Genomic DNA, 15,248 nt, shown 5'->3' with positions numbered 1-15,248 from the left:
CCTCCCTAAACCTGTTGTTGCAGGCGAGGTCCTTATTGGCACAGCCCACAAGGACCTGTGTTTGAGCAAGGCAGCTGACCTTGCTGCCAGCTTAAGAATGGTGGGTGATACGGACAAAATTGCAGTGCTAGATGATGATGCCACAACCTCCCCAATGCCTGAGAGGGTATGGCTTCTCTTTTCCTATGTGTTCCTTTACACGGTGTGCAATTTTGTAGATCGATCGATCGATCAAGTGTTGTTCTTTAACATGTTACAAAGCCTATGTTGTGATGTTTTCTCTTGTTTTGTAAATCGGTCGATCAAGTGTTGTCCTTTGGCAGTTCCATCATGTAGCTTGTGTTATTCAGTGAATTTCATATGTGCCCTATTGTGCTTGTGTTAGATACAATTTTTTTTCTATTGGGAACATGCTTCTCCTGTGATGTATCTGACAAATGGACTGTGTATTGACACCTGGGTGTATGTCTTGTATAAAATATATGCCTTGTAAATGGTTGGTACAATCTACTGTTTATTCGCAACAAATGTGTAGTGAAAGTTGGGTTGTTGACGCCACATTTGAATGGACATGTTGAATTCAAACCAGCCCAGCCCCAACCTACCGAACAGCAGGGATCAGCCCACTCCAGCCCTAACCAGCCCAGTCCTAACCAGCCGAACACGATGAAGATGTGATGTACTTAGGGGATTTTTGTTTCTTTAGTCGCTCCTAAAATTCATATCACATCGAATGTTTAGATATTAATAAAGAGCATTAAATATAGATTAATTACAAAACCAATTATATAGATGGAGGCTAATTTACGAGACAATTTTTTAAGCCTAATTAATCTGTCATTAGTACATGTCTACTGTAGCACCACGTTGTCAAATCATGAACTAATTAGGCTTAAAAGATTCGTCTCGCAAATTAGTCGTAAGTTATGTAATTAGTTTCATAATTAGTCTATATTTAATACTTCATGTATGTATGTAAATATTCGATGTGATAGAAATTTTAGGAGCGCCTCCAGCAAAGACCTCGCTCCCTCCGTCCCTCGGTAGAGGACGTTTTGCCATTCAAAAATTATACCAGAAAGCAAGTCGTTTTAGCTTGTGATGGTGGGTCCCACCCTATGCTACGTACACCACCAGTCCATCCATAGCTCCCTGTCGGCCACTATGAGGAATAAAAGAATAGAAAAAAAACAGACGGTGTGAGCCTGGGAGGAGGCTTATCCTTTCCTCCGTCCATGGCGTGGTGCTCGCGGGTTCTCCCATCCGAGAGAAAGGGCGGTGCCGGTGGGTTCCCCTTCCCTCATACTAGTCCTCAGCCCATGCCTTCCTCAGTCGGTGCCCCTCGTCACTAGCCGTCGCCTCCTCCACCACACCTCCTTCCTCCCATCACCTCCTCCTCTGCCGTCGCCTGGAACAACGGCGCTCTCATCTTCTCCATCAACCCCTTCCTCGTCTACCACACCCCGCCGCGGATGGGGCCATCGAGGAAGGATCTGGCCACGGGCGCTACGGCGAGGAAGGATTCGGCCAATGGTGGGATGCCGCGGAGGTCGCGACGGCTGAGAGCAAGGTCGGCGGCTAGGCCCGTCCTATGGGGGGTGGCAGCCTGTGCGATGGCCATGGGCCCATGAGGCTGGGGCCCATGAGGATACCTATGTGTATACTGTATAGTAGATGCTATCAGCCTATACGCCGGTAAGGCAACAGTGCGTACCAACAGGCCTACATACCAATTATCTTCTTTGATGTATTGTTACCTTTTAAAAAAAAATAAATATATGCTACAAGTTATATACTTTAATCGTCATATTCAAATATTACATTGTCGGGCCCTTAGTGTCTTACTGGCCCAAGGGCCCATGAAATTTGTGGGACGGCCCTGTCGGCGGCGTCCGATGCGTGCCAGCGCAGTCACGTGTCATACGGGGAAAGAGCACCGGAGTTGGAGAAGGCTGGATCTAGACGACGAACAGAAGAGGAGGGCAGGAGGAGAGAGAATAACGCGTGGGAACGAAGGGAGCACCGGAGCAGGGGCTGCAGGTCCTTTGCCATGGTCCTCGGTAGTCGCGTCCGGTCATTGTGAGACGGAGGGAGTAGTTTAACCAAACTAGGAAGCGAGACAAGACAGGAAATACTCGAATTTTTAGATAAAGGATAAAGGAAATACTCCATATACGAAATTTGGTTTTCCGCTTATTGGGCTCTGATGCCCTGTGCAGGTGTGTCTTGGCAGCCTGATCGGGATGGGCCTGCAGGCCGGCCGGGCGGGGGAGGCCCTCCTGCCTGATCGGGATGCGCCTTGCCTGATCAGTGATGGGCCTTTGCGGCATTTTGGGAGGCCCGCCTGCCTGCTTGCTTTCCTTCTCCAAATCTTCCAATCGGCCGAGGCTCGAGAGAGATAGAGGTGGGAGGCTGGGAGCATCGCGCAGACGATTCTTCCGCGTATGACATGGGCTGCACGTCTACAGCAGATTGATTTCCCTTTGGGCCAGTTTTAACGTTTTCTGCTGGTTCAACAAGAAAGCATTGCAATACGAAAGTAATTTGGACGTGTTGCTATGTCATGGTTGCCATATATGATTTCATGAATTAATATATGCAAGCTGTGCCATATTAGGGGTATGTCAAATTTTTGGCATACATGCTGTAAAAAATAGGACTTGCTAAAATTCATGTGCCTGAAATTTTAGCTTTTTTCAGGCGGTTATTGCATATATTTTATGCTAAAATTACAGTTTTTGTTCTTTGCAATTTATGTAGATATAATCTGTAATTTCTTGTTGCGGGAATAAAAATCTAGTTAGACAAAACCATAAATCAGAGAAAATCTGATATTTTTTTGGCACAAAGACAATTAATAATTTACAATTATTTCTATTGTAAGACAAGGACAAAAATTGAATATTTTTATAACATAAAAACAATTGCAAGCGAACGCTAGACCGGTTGGTCTGGCTGTGCGCTTTGCACCCTGTCGCCCAGAGTTCGAACCCCCGAGGGTGGATTTGTTGGCCGGAGGAGGCGTAGTTTATCTGCGCGTTGAAAAAAAATCCCCCCATCTGTCCCATGCCAAAACACAGGTCGACCTACGTGAGAATGTCTTCTTTTTAAGCACAATGTTCGGGAGCTGTCTTACCCGGGTCGAGTTTTATTTTTAACATAAAAACAATTAACAAACCATCACAAACTTTACAATAGATAATCCGTACCGGCCGGCCGCCTAGTACGTGCATACGTAGCTGTGTGTTCTCATACACATACCGTCGTTTCCTTATCCAAACTGGTGGGTGCGTGTGCCGTGCATACATTACCTGTGATCCGGAATACGCTTGCTGCCTCGCTGGGGACGGACCGACGGTGGCGCATGGAGCACGTGTGAAACCGTCGCCTGAATCCCAATCGTTTTCTCAGGCATCTGAAGGGTAGGAATCGTGATTAAAAATTTGCCAAATTTTAATAAATTCGAGTCAAATTTGAAATGCATGTAAATTGGGTCAATTTTTTGTTGTCAAAATAATGTCTATATGATTCCTAAACAGAGGAAAATCAGAAAGAACTACATGAACAAAGTAGCAATTAATTTCATAAATGAATTTGGGCCCGTTCGGTTTAACCCATATCCGACTTGTTCGGCTTGTTTTTTCAGCCGAAATAGTGTTTTTCTCTCACAAAAATTCAGCCAGAACAGTGTTTTTCAGCCAGTTTTATCCAAATTTCAGCATGCCAAACAGGAGACTGGAGAGTAGTGCCTGCCATCCCAAATGTCAGAGTCGTGGCGCGTAACGCGCTCCTACCGTCCTACGCGAACAAAGCCCGTGTCAGACTAGGCACATGTAAATAAGGCCTCGTTTAGTTCTAGATGTAAAGTTTTAGGTGTCATGTCGGGTGTCACGTGAAGATGTCGCTTCAGGTATTCTAATATTAATAAAAAAATAAATTACAGAATCCATCGGTAAATCACGAGACGAATTTATTAAGCCTAATTAACTTGTCAGTAGCGTATGTGTTACTGTAGCACTCTAGCATATCAGCGAGTGATATAAAAAAATCACATTGCATCTACATGTTCCTATACTATCAAATAGGTGAAGATAGGTCCTAATCCCACCCAAGGATGTATAGATGGGATTAGTTTCCATGCTCTACTCCTATCTGAGACAGAATTTCGGCAGCACCTCCTCGCTGTTCTCCAAATACACGTCCTGGAAGGGAGATTGTGTATCCGGAGAACAACAGGGAGATGCTGCCGAAACTCTATCACGGATCGGAGTAGAGCATGGAAACTAACCGCATCTACATATCCTCGGACTGTCCAAAAAATGTGAACAATTCGAAACAGATACGGTTATAGATATGCAAAGATCTGCATATTTCCAACGTAAGAGTCAGTGATTAGTTGTTCCTATTATCTAGCTGGACCTTGTTTACCGTGCTATGCTGTTTCTTGAAACCTTTCCTGAGCAGCTTGCTCAAGGTGCCTAGATGCTCATTTCCTGGTAGTATGCAAGATAAACCCAGTTGTGTGTATCTTGTTATGTGCAGCCTATTGCCTTGCTGGTCCTAAATGAGACAGATATGTGGCCTGGTACTTAATGCCCGTGGATTGTAACTTTGATATGTAAATTGGCGTCGAATGATGTTCTAAGTTCTGGCTTAAAAGTTTGGAGTTTCGTCTGTGTGTATGTAGGTTCCTGTTTTCCAAATAATCTCCCTGACTTCTCTGGTTGCCCTGTTCGATTAATGAAATGAGCATGATTCGGGTGCACATATTGCATACTGATATAATCTGTAATTTCTTGTTGCGGGAATAAAAATCTAGTTAGACAAAACCATAAATCAGAGAAAATCTGATATTTTTTGGCACAAAGACGATTAACAATTTACAATTATTTCTATTGTAAGACAAGGACAAAAATTGAATATTTTTATAACATAAAAACAATAGCAAGCGAACGCTAGACCGGTTGGTCTGGCTGTGCGCTTTGCACCCTGCCGCCCAGAGTTCGAACCCCCCGAGGGTGGATTTGTTGGCCGGAGGAGGCGTAGTTTATCTGCGCTGCGCGTTGAAAAAAATCCCCCCGTCTGTCCTATGCCAAAACACAGGTCGACCTATATGAGAAGGTCTTATTTTTAAGCACAATGCTCGGGAGCCGTCTTACCCCATGGGTCGAGTTTTATTTTTAACATAAAAACAATTAACAAACCATCACAAACTTTACAATAGATAATCCGTACCGGCCGGCCGCCTAGTACGTGCATACGTAGCTGTGTGTTCTCATACGCCCCATTCGCTGGTCTAGCATTTGACTGAAATTAGCTAAAAAATACTATTCCGGTTGAATTGTTGTGAGAGAAAAACACTGTTTTAACTTAAAAAAAAAGAAACCAAACAAACTGAATACCGAACAGGGCCGTACCGTCGTTTCCTTATCGCGTGTGCCGTGCATGCATACCTGTGACCCGGAATACGCTTGCTGCCTCGCTGGGGACGGACCGACGGTGGCGCATGGAGCACGTGTGAAACCGTCGCCTGAATCGCAATCGTTTTCTCAGGCATCTGAAGGGTAGGCATCGTGATTAAAATTTTGCCAAATTTTAATAAATTCGAGTCAAATTTGAAATGCATGTAAATTGGGTCAATTTTTTGTTGTCAAAATAATGTCTATATGATTCCTAAACATAGGAAAATCAGAAAGAACTACATGAACAAAGTAGCAATTAATTTCATAAATGAATTTGGGCCCGTTCGGCTTACCCAATATCTGGCTTGTTCGGCTTGTTTTTTCAGCCGGAACAGTGTTTTTCTTTCACAAAAATTCAGCCAGAACAGTGTTTTTCAGCCAGTTTTAGCCAAGTTTTAGGGGAGACTGGAGAGCCGGAATAGTGTTTTTCTCTCACAAAAATTCAGCCAGAACAGTGTTTTTCAGCCAGTTTTAGCCAAGTTTTAGCCAAGTTTCAGGGGAGACCGGAGAGTAGTGCCTGCCATCCCAAATGTCAGAGTCGTGGCGCGTAATGCGCTCCTACCGTCCTACGCGAACAAAGCCCGTGTCAGACTAGGCACTTGTAAATAAGGCCTCGTTTAGTTCCAGATGTAAAGTTTTGGGTGTCATGTCGGGTGTCACGTGAAGATGTCGCTTCAGGTATTCTAATACTAATAAAAAAATAAATTACAGAATCCATCGGTAAATCACGAGACGAATTTATTAAGCTTAATTAACTCGTCAGCAGCGCACGTGTTACTGTAGCACTTTATTGTCAAATCATGGACTAATTAGGCTTAAAATATTCGTCTCGCAAAGTAGTCGCAATCAGTGCAATTAGTTATTTTTAGTATATATTTAATACTCCATGCATGCGTCTAAATATTCGATGGGATATGATGTAAATTTTTGGGGAAGGAACTAAAAGGCCTAAGTTCTGACGGCCAGCTAACACTACGGGATACAGTAGGGCACTCGGCAAAAGCCTAAAGACACTCGGCAAATGCTTTGCCGGGTGTAACACTCGGCATACAACCCATGGCGTTATTTTATCGGCAAATAGTTTGCCGAGTGTCAATAAACACTCGGCAAAAAGAAACTCTCGTCACAAAAATGATAACGGGATGGCATGGTGACGGCGATTTTGCCGAGTGCCCGACGGAATAACACTCGGTAAAGTTTCTTAAGTTTGCCGAGTGTCAAGCCCAAAACACTCAGCAAAGTTTGTAAACTTTGCCGAGTGTCATCTCCGAAACACTCGGTAAAGTTGCTAAAGTTTGCCGAGTGCAAGACCAAAACACTTGGTAAAGGTTGTAAAGTTTGCCGAGTGTCAAGACCAAAGCACTCAGCAACGTTTACACACTTTGCCGAGTGTCACGCCCAATACACTTGGCAAACAAGCGTGCAACGGGCAGATTTTATGATCACTTTTCCGAGTGTCCATTTGAATACACTCGGCAAAAAAGGTTCCTAGAATAACAGAAATTGATTTCTTTGCCGAGTGTTTTGGCTCGACACTCGGTAAAGCATCTCTTTGCTGAGTGTTACACTCGGCAAAGCGACCAATACCCCATTTTTTACTAATCTGTCACGTATAACGGACCCCTCTCAATTCACAATAAACCATCACAATTCACAATAAAGCTCACAAGCATAATTATATGTCACAGACATAATTGTATTTCACAGGCATAATAAACCATCATCACAATTTACAATAAACCATCATCACAATTCACAGTAAACCATCATCACAAGTCACAACTAAGTCACAATAAGCCACAAAGGCAAATGCAATCACTGCGGAGGCCATTGGTACCACTGCAATAAATCCGGGTCTTGAGACTGATTATTTGATGCCGCCAATTGATTCTGCACAAAAGAGAAGAGATTGCATGTGTGAGACAAGATTGATATTTATATGTGAAGTTCACAAGTTTCCAAATTGATAGTACTGTTGGAAGTCAACTACTAGCTTACTGCTCACGGTTTTGCTGTCATCTTTTTCAGATTATCAGAAATCACTGTGCGCTTGCACAATTAACACATGATGCTCAAATAATCCCCTTTTCTAGATAAAATCAGGAATCACTTCAATTAACACATGATGCTTAATAAAGGCAGAATATTACATTTCGATGCCATTACGAGCAATTAAATTTGACAGTTCACAGGTACTATATCATTTGGAGTGAGCCGCTTGCACAATTAGCATATAATGAATAATAAAATAATTAATGCAGAAGCGAAAGAAATAATCCCCTTTGATGACATCCAGAACTAAGTTACATTGTATAATTAGGGATCACTTTGCCATTTAATACATGGCACGTGATAAAAGCAGAATATCACAGTCCCATACGGTTAGGAGCAATTAAATTACAGTTCTTACGCAGTGTATCATCTAGGAAGTCAATTGTCCAGTTGGAATGCAATGTATTGGAAAGGCAAATGTGAAACTGCAAATTTCCAGTTTCTAATCATATATTTTGATTGTAGTAAAACTGAACCAAGCGATCATGCCAGACACAACCAGTATAGATTCAGAATACAAGCATAGTTTGAAAAAACTAGCTTTGTTAAAGACTCGTACTGTTCCAATAACTGCATATGTATTAAGCAGCAGTACCTGTACCGAATGAAATAACTGCATATGTATTAAAGACTCGTACTGTTCCAAATGAGTGTGGTGATTTGAAAAAGGCTAAGAACCATACTCACATATGCTGTGAATAGAACTGCTCTCATCAGCAGGGCAGCTGTGCACCACCAATGGCGACAACAGCAACTGAATGTGTATAATCTAAACTACTATGGAAGTCAACTAATAGCTTACTGCTAGTACAGTGGACAATTGGACATAGATGGAAAAAATGGAGCACAATTGATTTAGTGAGTTTTTATTTAGTGCAAAAGCAAGTTAACTGAGAGTTGGGAGGTATCAAAAATCTGTAATGTTAATTAGTGAGTTTTTATGTAGTGCAAAAGCAAGGTAACCATCCATCTAATATCTTGGCATAAAAAATAATAATAAATAGATCTAACATAAGGTGTCAAGTGACTCACAGGAGTAGTTGTAGGTGGCTGAGGTGGAGGGAATAGCACCGGTGGTGGTGGCAAAGCTTGACCCATACTCGATGCAAAATTCTGCATGTATTGGAACATTTGGTCCATCCTCAACCAATTTTCTTCCTCTATCCTCTGCATCGTCCGCCGTTGTTCTTCCTCCATGTTCTGCCGCTCGGCCGCCATCTTCGCCTCCATCTCCGCCATCCTAGACTCCATCTCCTCCCGTCGCTTCATTTCTGCTTCCACCCGGACCTATAATATTTCATCTCAATGTTACAATACAAAGCTAAAGTACGTAACAATCAATGAACGATGAATAAATAAGAAATAACCTAGAGAGCCTCCATTTGGTACTGTGTAGCGGTTGGCCGAGGGCGTATCGCCGGGCTCGCGCTCGTGCTCCTTGCTCGGATCTGGGAGAGAGTGGGAGTAGAGGCCGTGTCGATTGTACTGTCGCCAATCCAGTACCGGCCATGCTTGCCTCCTCCCACCCTCATCACGATTTCTCCATCAAGATCCTGGTTGCTCGGATCGAACTATGGCCCATGAACCTGCCTTGCCATCGCTGTGTACTCACTGACGCGGCTGTGGATACTGGGATCGCTGTACGCCTCGGGCGGGTCCTCCGAGTTGAAGTCGATGTTTGCCGTCGCCTTACCCTTTTTGGACAGAACCCATGCCTTGAACTGGGAGCAAGGCTGGCCATCATGTGACGACGACTACGGCAAAATTGCAAAATAATTAGAAATTATGCAGAATTGAGTGTTAAAATAAAGAAATGAATTCGCGTACCCATTTTTCCTTGTATTCGTCGAGGCTCAGGCTGCCTTGATGGTGTGATGCACGTGGAATCAGCAAACGCCGGTCCCGGCAAGCGGTGTGCGTCTCCACCGACCCGGGCTCCAACCACTTGTCCACCATGTATTCCCAGCACTGGGAATGTTGGGCGCACCAGTACGGAGGCACCTACGTGATCAAGTGTATGACATATGAAAAAATGAAATTAAGCGTAATTAATCTCATAAAAAGTAAGTATTAATGTTCTATATGTACCTGCAAGAATTGTTCCCGGGTCAGGTTCATTGTTCTTGCCTCTTCTTTTTTAACCTTCATCCCGTCTGTGTTGAGCATAGTAGTCGATGATGGCTTGGACGCGCGCCTCAGAGTGCATGTCCTTCACGAGCTTCTTGGTGGCTTCTTCAGAGATGGAGGCCGCCTTGGCCTCGTACCCCTCCTGGCATCTATAGAAGTCCTACATATAGACACGATGTATACAGTCATTACTTCAAGAATGTCCAGTGAATGTGATGTATTGAGCAATGTAGTGCGAGGAATACTTACCCATAGCTCGCCCTTCACCCGCTCCGCCTTGTTGGGGAATACCCTGCCGTCACGATCAGCGGCGTCGAGGGCGGCGACGTAGTGGTCCCATGTGTAGGCCGGCTGCAGCTCTTCGCGGAACTGCACTAAGCTAGGGAAGTGTAGCCTGCACAAAAGGCCAAGGATGTCGTTGACCTTGCGGTTGTGATCACCCCCACTGACCTTAATCCAACCCCTACCCAAGTGATTAAGATAAATTATTAGTTTCCATTGTAATTTTCAACATATCAAACGAAAAATTATTGAGAACATCTAAAGTTACTTACTTTTTCCCAGAGGGTCGAACCATCGGGCGTCTCTCAAGAGGTATCGGTCGCCTCGAGAGGGTCGAGGGACCTCGCAACCAGACCTTGGGACCCAGTGCCTCCTCCTCCACCTGCTCCTGCTCCTCCTGTACCTCCTCCTCATCACCAGAGGCGTGCATGGGCATTGGAACCTCCCGTGAACACACCAGCAGCAGAAAATCCCATATGACGGCAAGTCATGCAGGGAGTACTGGTACCAAACATGCGTCTTGAAGTTTGTCTTTGTAGCTCAGTCGTATGTCCATACCCCTTCCTCCCAAGCACGGACCAATCATCAATCAGAGGCTCCATGTACACACTCATATTATTCCCCGGGTGTTCTGAAATTATCAACGACAAGAATATGTTCTGTCGTTGAAAGAGGACGCCAGTGGGGAGATTGAGGGGGATAACGAACATGGGCCAACAGGTGTACGGGGCAACCGCCATTCCATAAGGATTGAACCCATCTGTTGCCAGTGCAACACGTACATTACGAGCCTCTAGAGCTTTCTCACAATAAATCTCATCAAACCTTGTCCAGGCTTCACCATCCGATGGGTGTACCATCTTCTCAGGATTGTATCGACGTCCGTTTTTGTGCCATGTCATCTGTTTCGTGGATTCCTTAGTCATGTAAAGCCGTTGGATCCTCGGTATGATTGGAAGGTACCGTAGGATCTTCACGGGGATTGCGAGCTGCCTCTTCTGACCATCACCAGAGTCTACCTCCAGGAACCTAGACGATTCGCACTTCACACAGTACTTTTCTTCCGCATACTCTTTCCTAAATAAGATGCACCCCTTCGGACAAGTGTGTATCTGCTCGTATGGCATCTTAAGTGCACGAAGGAGTTTCTGTGCCTCATACATGCTCTTTGGCAAGATGTGACCATCCGAGAGCAGGCTGGCAACAACTATGAGCATAACATCGAAGGTGTCTCGACTCAAGCTAAACTAGGACTTCACGGCCATTAGGCGTGCAATGGCATCCAGTTGAGAAACCTTGGAATACCCATGAAGGGGTTTCTATGCCGCAGACAACATGTCGTAATACGCCTTTGCGGCAGCCTCTGGCTCCTCCTCCCTACGTCCTTCATCGAAGTGTGCTTCATGATAGTCATTTAACATGTCTCCTACCCCGGCATCCCTATCATATTCCTCGATGCGTTGTCTCACGACCTCGTCTCCCCCACGATCGGCTTCACCATGGTAGATCCACCTGGTATAGTCTGCCTTAAATCCATTCTTGCAAAGATGTTTACCCATGACCAGCTTGGTTTGCCGACGCGTGTTTGCACATTTGTTGCAGGGACACCAAGTGACACTAGCTCCTTTAACCCTTGCAAATGCCCGTTCCAAGAAAGCATCGGTCTTGTCCATCCATTCTTCGGTCCACGAACTCTGACTAAAGCGGCCCGTGTACATCCACTCATGGTCATCCATCCTCTAGCATATCAGCGAGTAATATAAAAAATCACATTGCATCTACACGTTCCTATACTATCTAATAGGTGAAGATAGGTCCTAATCTCACCCGATGATGTATAGGTGGGGTTAGTTTCCATGCTCTACTCCTATCCGAGACAGAATTTTGGCAGCACCTCCCCGCTGTTTTCCAAATACACGTCCTGGAAGGGAGATTGTGTATTCGGAGAACAACAGGGAGATGCTGCCGAAACTCTATCACGGATCGGAGTAGAGCATGGAAACTAACCGCATGTACACATCCTCGGGCTATCAAAAAAACGTGGACAATTCGAAACAGATACGATTATAGATATGCAAAGATCTGTATATTTCCAACCGTATCTCTTTCGAACGGGGGACGCCTAGCTAGGTTACATGATATACGAACATGATACGGAAAGAAGGGTCTTTTATGCCTCACCTTGCTGTCCTGCAAAGTGACGAGTCGAGGACGTTGCAATAGTCTCTCCTGCAATAAAAGGAACGTAGTAGTGTCAAATCTAAATTTCGGCAGCACCTCCCCTGCACGGGGAGGCTTCCAAAACCTGCAACAAATAAAACGGCACGATGGCCGACAACCACATCCACACCAAACAAACAGCACGATGGCTGACAACCACATGCACATCTTATACCTTGCAAAAACATGGCAACTCGAAGTTGTGGAGCGGCAGGAGGGCAAGGTGGAACCAGGCGGCAGGGCGGGGCAGGGAGCGGCGGCAAAAACTTGCAAGTTGAGACACGCATATATCACAGTCTAGTAAAGACACCAACAATCATAACCACATGCTTTAACATCAGCTGACAGTCAGCGGCAACAATCATGAAAGGAACATGATTTGTCAATAGAATGAACAGAAAATCACATGGTGAAATTCTAAAACAGATATCAGTCATATCACAATGCAATTGAGATAATATGTGCCTCTCAAGTCACTGACCCCAGTGCATGGTAAAAACATCACTATTATTCACAATATTTCATAATATTCATAATTAACGATCTATAGTATGCATGAAATAAGTAGTAGAGGTCTACTAGAAGCACGATAATACAGACAAAAGCATGAATTGGTCGTTCATTTTTATCTACATTAAAGAAGATTCATGCATTCCTCCTCCACATATGCTAGTCTTTTCCTGTATCTCATCTTTGCTTGCCTTTTTTTACCTCTCAATCATCTGTCAGATGATACACCTTGGCACTTACTATGCTTTTCAATTTTGTACAGGTTTTAGTTTTCATGGAATACAAGCTTAAAGCTGAAGACCGATCTTCTGCCACTTAATTACATTAAGAATGCTGCCTTCTTCCTGTGGGATTGTTTTAAGAGTCTTTTACTTGTATGCCATTAAAAAAGATGGTCTAATCGTTTATGTCCCTAAAAAGTTCGATCTATCGTCAGTGTCCAAGCTCGAAAAACTTTTCTCTCTCACGCCATTCTGTCACTAACGGTGTGAAATATGGGTGGCAAAGGACTTGAATGCCCCTGGAACTTTTGTTTCTCATGTGCCACTGCCTGCCGCCTGTTCGATAGAATGTCTCCTTGGAGAAGAGGGAAAAGGGGTAGGAAAGCGCCAATTGAGAGCAGTGACAACAGCATAGAGTCCTTGCCAGACGGTGTCCTTCAACACATCCTCGGTTTCCTTCCCGCGCGAGACGCCGTGCGGTCGTGCGTGCTCGCCCGGCGCTGGCTGGAGCTCTGGATGTTCGCGACGGGCCTGCGCATCACTAGCAATGGATACGAGGACGACATGGAGAAGCTCCGGGAGTTCGTGTGAACCTCTGGTTTCGGCATGCTGTACGGTGCCAAGCTCGAGTCCTCCGGTTGGTAATGCCATCTGGAAATTGGTTTGATCTAAATTACATGCATCTCGTCTCCAGGCACTTAATGCAGCTAGAGCTTTCTGGTGTAGCATTTGAGGAAAATTTCCTTATCTTATCTGACTGTCCAGCACTGGAACAACTAGAGATTGAGAACTATGATTTGACTGTTGTCAACAAGATCTCATCTGAATCCCTCAAATGCCTAAGTCTCACTAATTGTGCATTCAGCGGAAGCTTCCGCACACGTATTCATGCTCCCTCTCTGGTTTCGCTGCTGCTAGATGACAATTGGTCTAAGACTCCAGTGCTTGAGAGCATGCCATCATTAGTGGATGCATCTATCAGAATTGGCGAGAACAATGTAGGCAGCTGTGATAATTGTGACTCAGGGGATTGTAGTAGCTGTCATGGTATCCGATCCGTGCTGCAAAACCCCATTCCAGTTCCAGGAACGGAAAACGGGCAGAGGTCAGATCGTGCGTCTGAAAATGGCGACGGCTTGCTCGCACCGCACGCACTCGCTCCTCCCGACCTCCCGTCAAAGCCACGGCAAAAGTAAAAGGCGCGAAAACATCACCATCCCAGTTGCCCGAACAAGGCTAGGGCCTGAGCCGTGAGCAGTGCCTTTGCCACACCCATTTCGAGCTCCCATCATTCCGCGCGTCGCGGTCGCGTAGATCGGGCCTCATCGCGTCCGGGTCTCCGGGCTAGGCCAGGTGCAAGACGAGGCGAAGTCGACACGTCCGCGTACGCGCTCTGCCCGATCGTCTTGCTAGAGCTCTCCCATTTCCCCCTCCCTCCCACGCCAGCTCGAAAAACCCCAAAGCCACCGACCACCGTCACCGGGCGGCGTAAAAGGGTCAGCTCGCCTCGCGCCTAGGCACCCAGCCATGGCGCTCCCCGCGGCAACGGTACCATTCGTCATGCTCCTCCTCCTCCTCCTCCTCGTCCCGACGGGCTGCTCCGGTACCGGCGGCTCCGACCAGGGAGGAGGAGGCGGCTGCTTTGCTCCGCTGATCGGCTGCGCCCCGCGGGCGTCCGCCACGGCAACGCCACCGCGTTCCGCGCCAGCCTCGCCCCGCTGCTCACCGTGCTCCCCTCCGCCGCGCTGCGCTCCCAGCCGGACCCCGGGCGCGACCGTGCTCACGCCCTCGGCCTCTGCTTCGGGTTCGGCTTCGGCGGCGTCGCCGACGCGTCGGACTGCCACGCGTGCCTCCGGGCCGCCGTCGCGGCAGCCAGCGAGGGCTGCGCCAACGACACCCGCCGCGCGGGCGTATGGAGCCACGGCTGCCTCCTGGCGTACTACGCCGGCGACGTCGCTTCCTCGTACACCGACGGCTTGGAGCAGACGCTCGCCGACCTGACCATGGCCCTTGCTCAGCCCAAGGGGCCATCGCTCTGTGAGTCATCTCTACTACTACCTCGTTCGGTACATAATGTCATGAGCGTACTGCGATTTCGACACTAGAACTCCTGCTCTGATTGATTTTATAAGGTAGCTGACATCTTCAACTGAAAACTGAAATGCCCGCACCGCAGGGAGGAAGGCACAATCCATCATGTCGTTCGTTCTGGCAGCCATTGGAGCGGTCACAGTCGTGGTCCTCGCGTGCTTTCTCGTGGGCTGCTACCTGCTGGCAGGGACCCTCTTCGGGAACATGGCGGAAGCAGGTACCTCCTCCGTCTCTGCGCAATTTCTTTCTTGCACGCGGTGATCGGAAGCAGCAAACATTGCCG

General features: G+C 46.4%; 1 protein-coding gene and 1 pseudogene across 1 annotated transcript in view; one reads left to right on the top strand and one right to left on the bottom strand.

Moving 5' to 3' along the window:
* Positions 1–7,139: 7,139 nt before the first annotated feature.
* The window catches only part of LOC136522506 (aspartyl protease family protein At5g10770-like), a 39,332-nt gene continuing 31,223 nt past the window's right edge, over positions 7,140–15,248 (bottom strand). Inside the window, exons 5-13 of the transcript XR_010775919.1 lie at positions 12,319–12,409; positions 12,105–12,152; positions 10,196–11,662; positions 9,891–10,104; positions 9,603–9,801; positions 9,342–9,515; positions 8,882–9,268; positions 8,547–8,801; positions 7,140–7,352 (exon numbers count right to left, since the gene is read on the bottom strand). The gene's annotated coding sequence lies outside the window, so the exon portion shown is untranslated. The remainder of the gene's footprint in view (positions 7,353–8,546; positions 8,802–8,881; positions 9,269–9,341; positions 9,516–9,602; positions 9,802–9,890; positions 10,105–10,195; positions 11,663–12,104; positions 12,153–12,318; positions 12,410–15,248) is intronic.
* LOC136520030 (F-box/FBD/LRR-repeat protein At5g22660-like) lies at positions 13,223–14,275 on the top strand (annotated as a pseudogene).

This window comes from Miscanthus floridulus, chromosome 18 (genome assembly GCF_019320115.1).
Source record: "Miscanthus floridulus cultivar M001 chromosome 18, ASM1932011v1, whole genome shotgun sequence".
Classification (NCBI taxonomy): domain Eukaryota; kingdom Viridiplantae; phylum Streptophyta; class Magnoliopsida; order Poales; family Poaceae; genus Miscanthus; species Miscanthus floridulus.
Note: the sequence above shows the minus strand (reverse complement) of the source record. Positions and strands in the feature narration are given on the sequence as shown.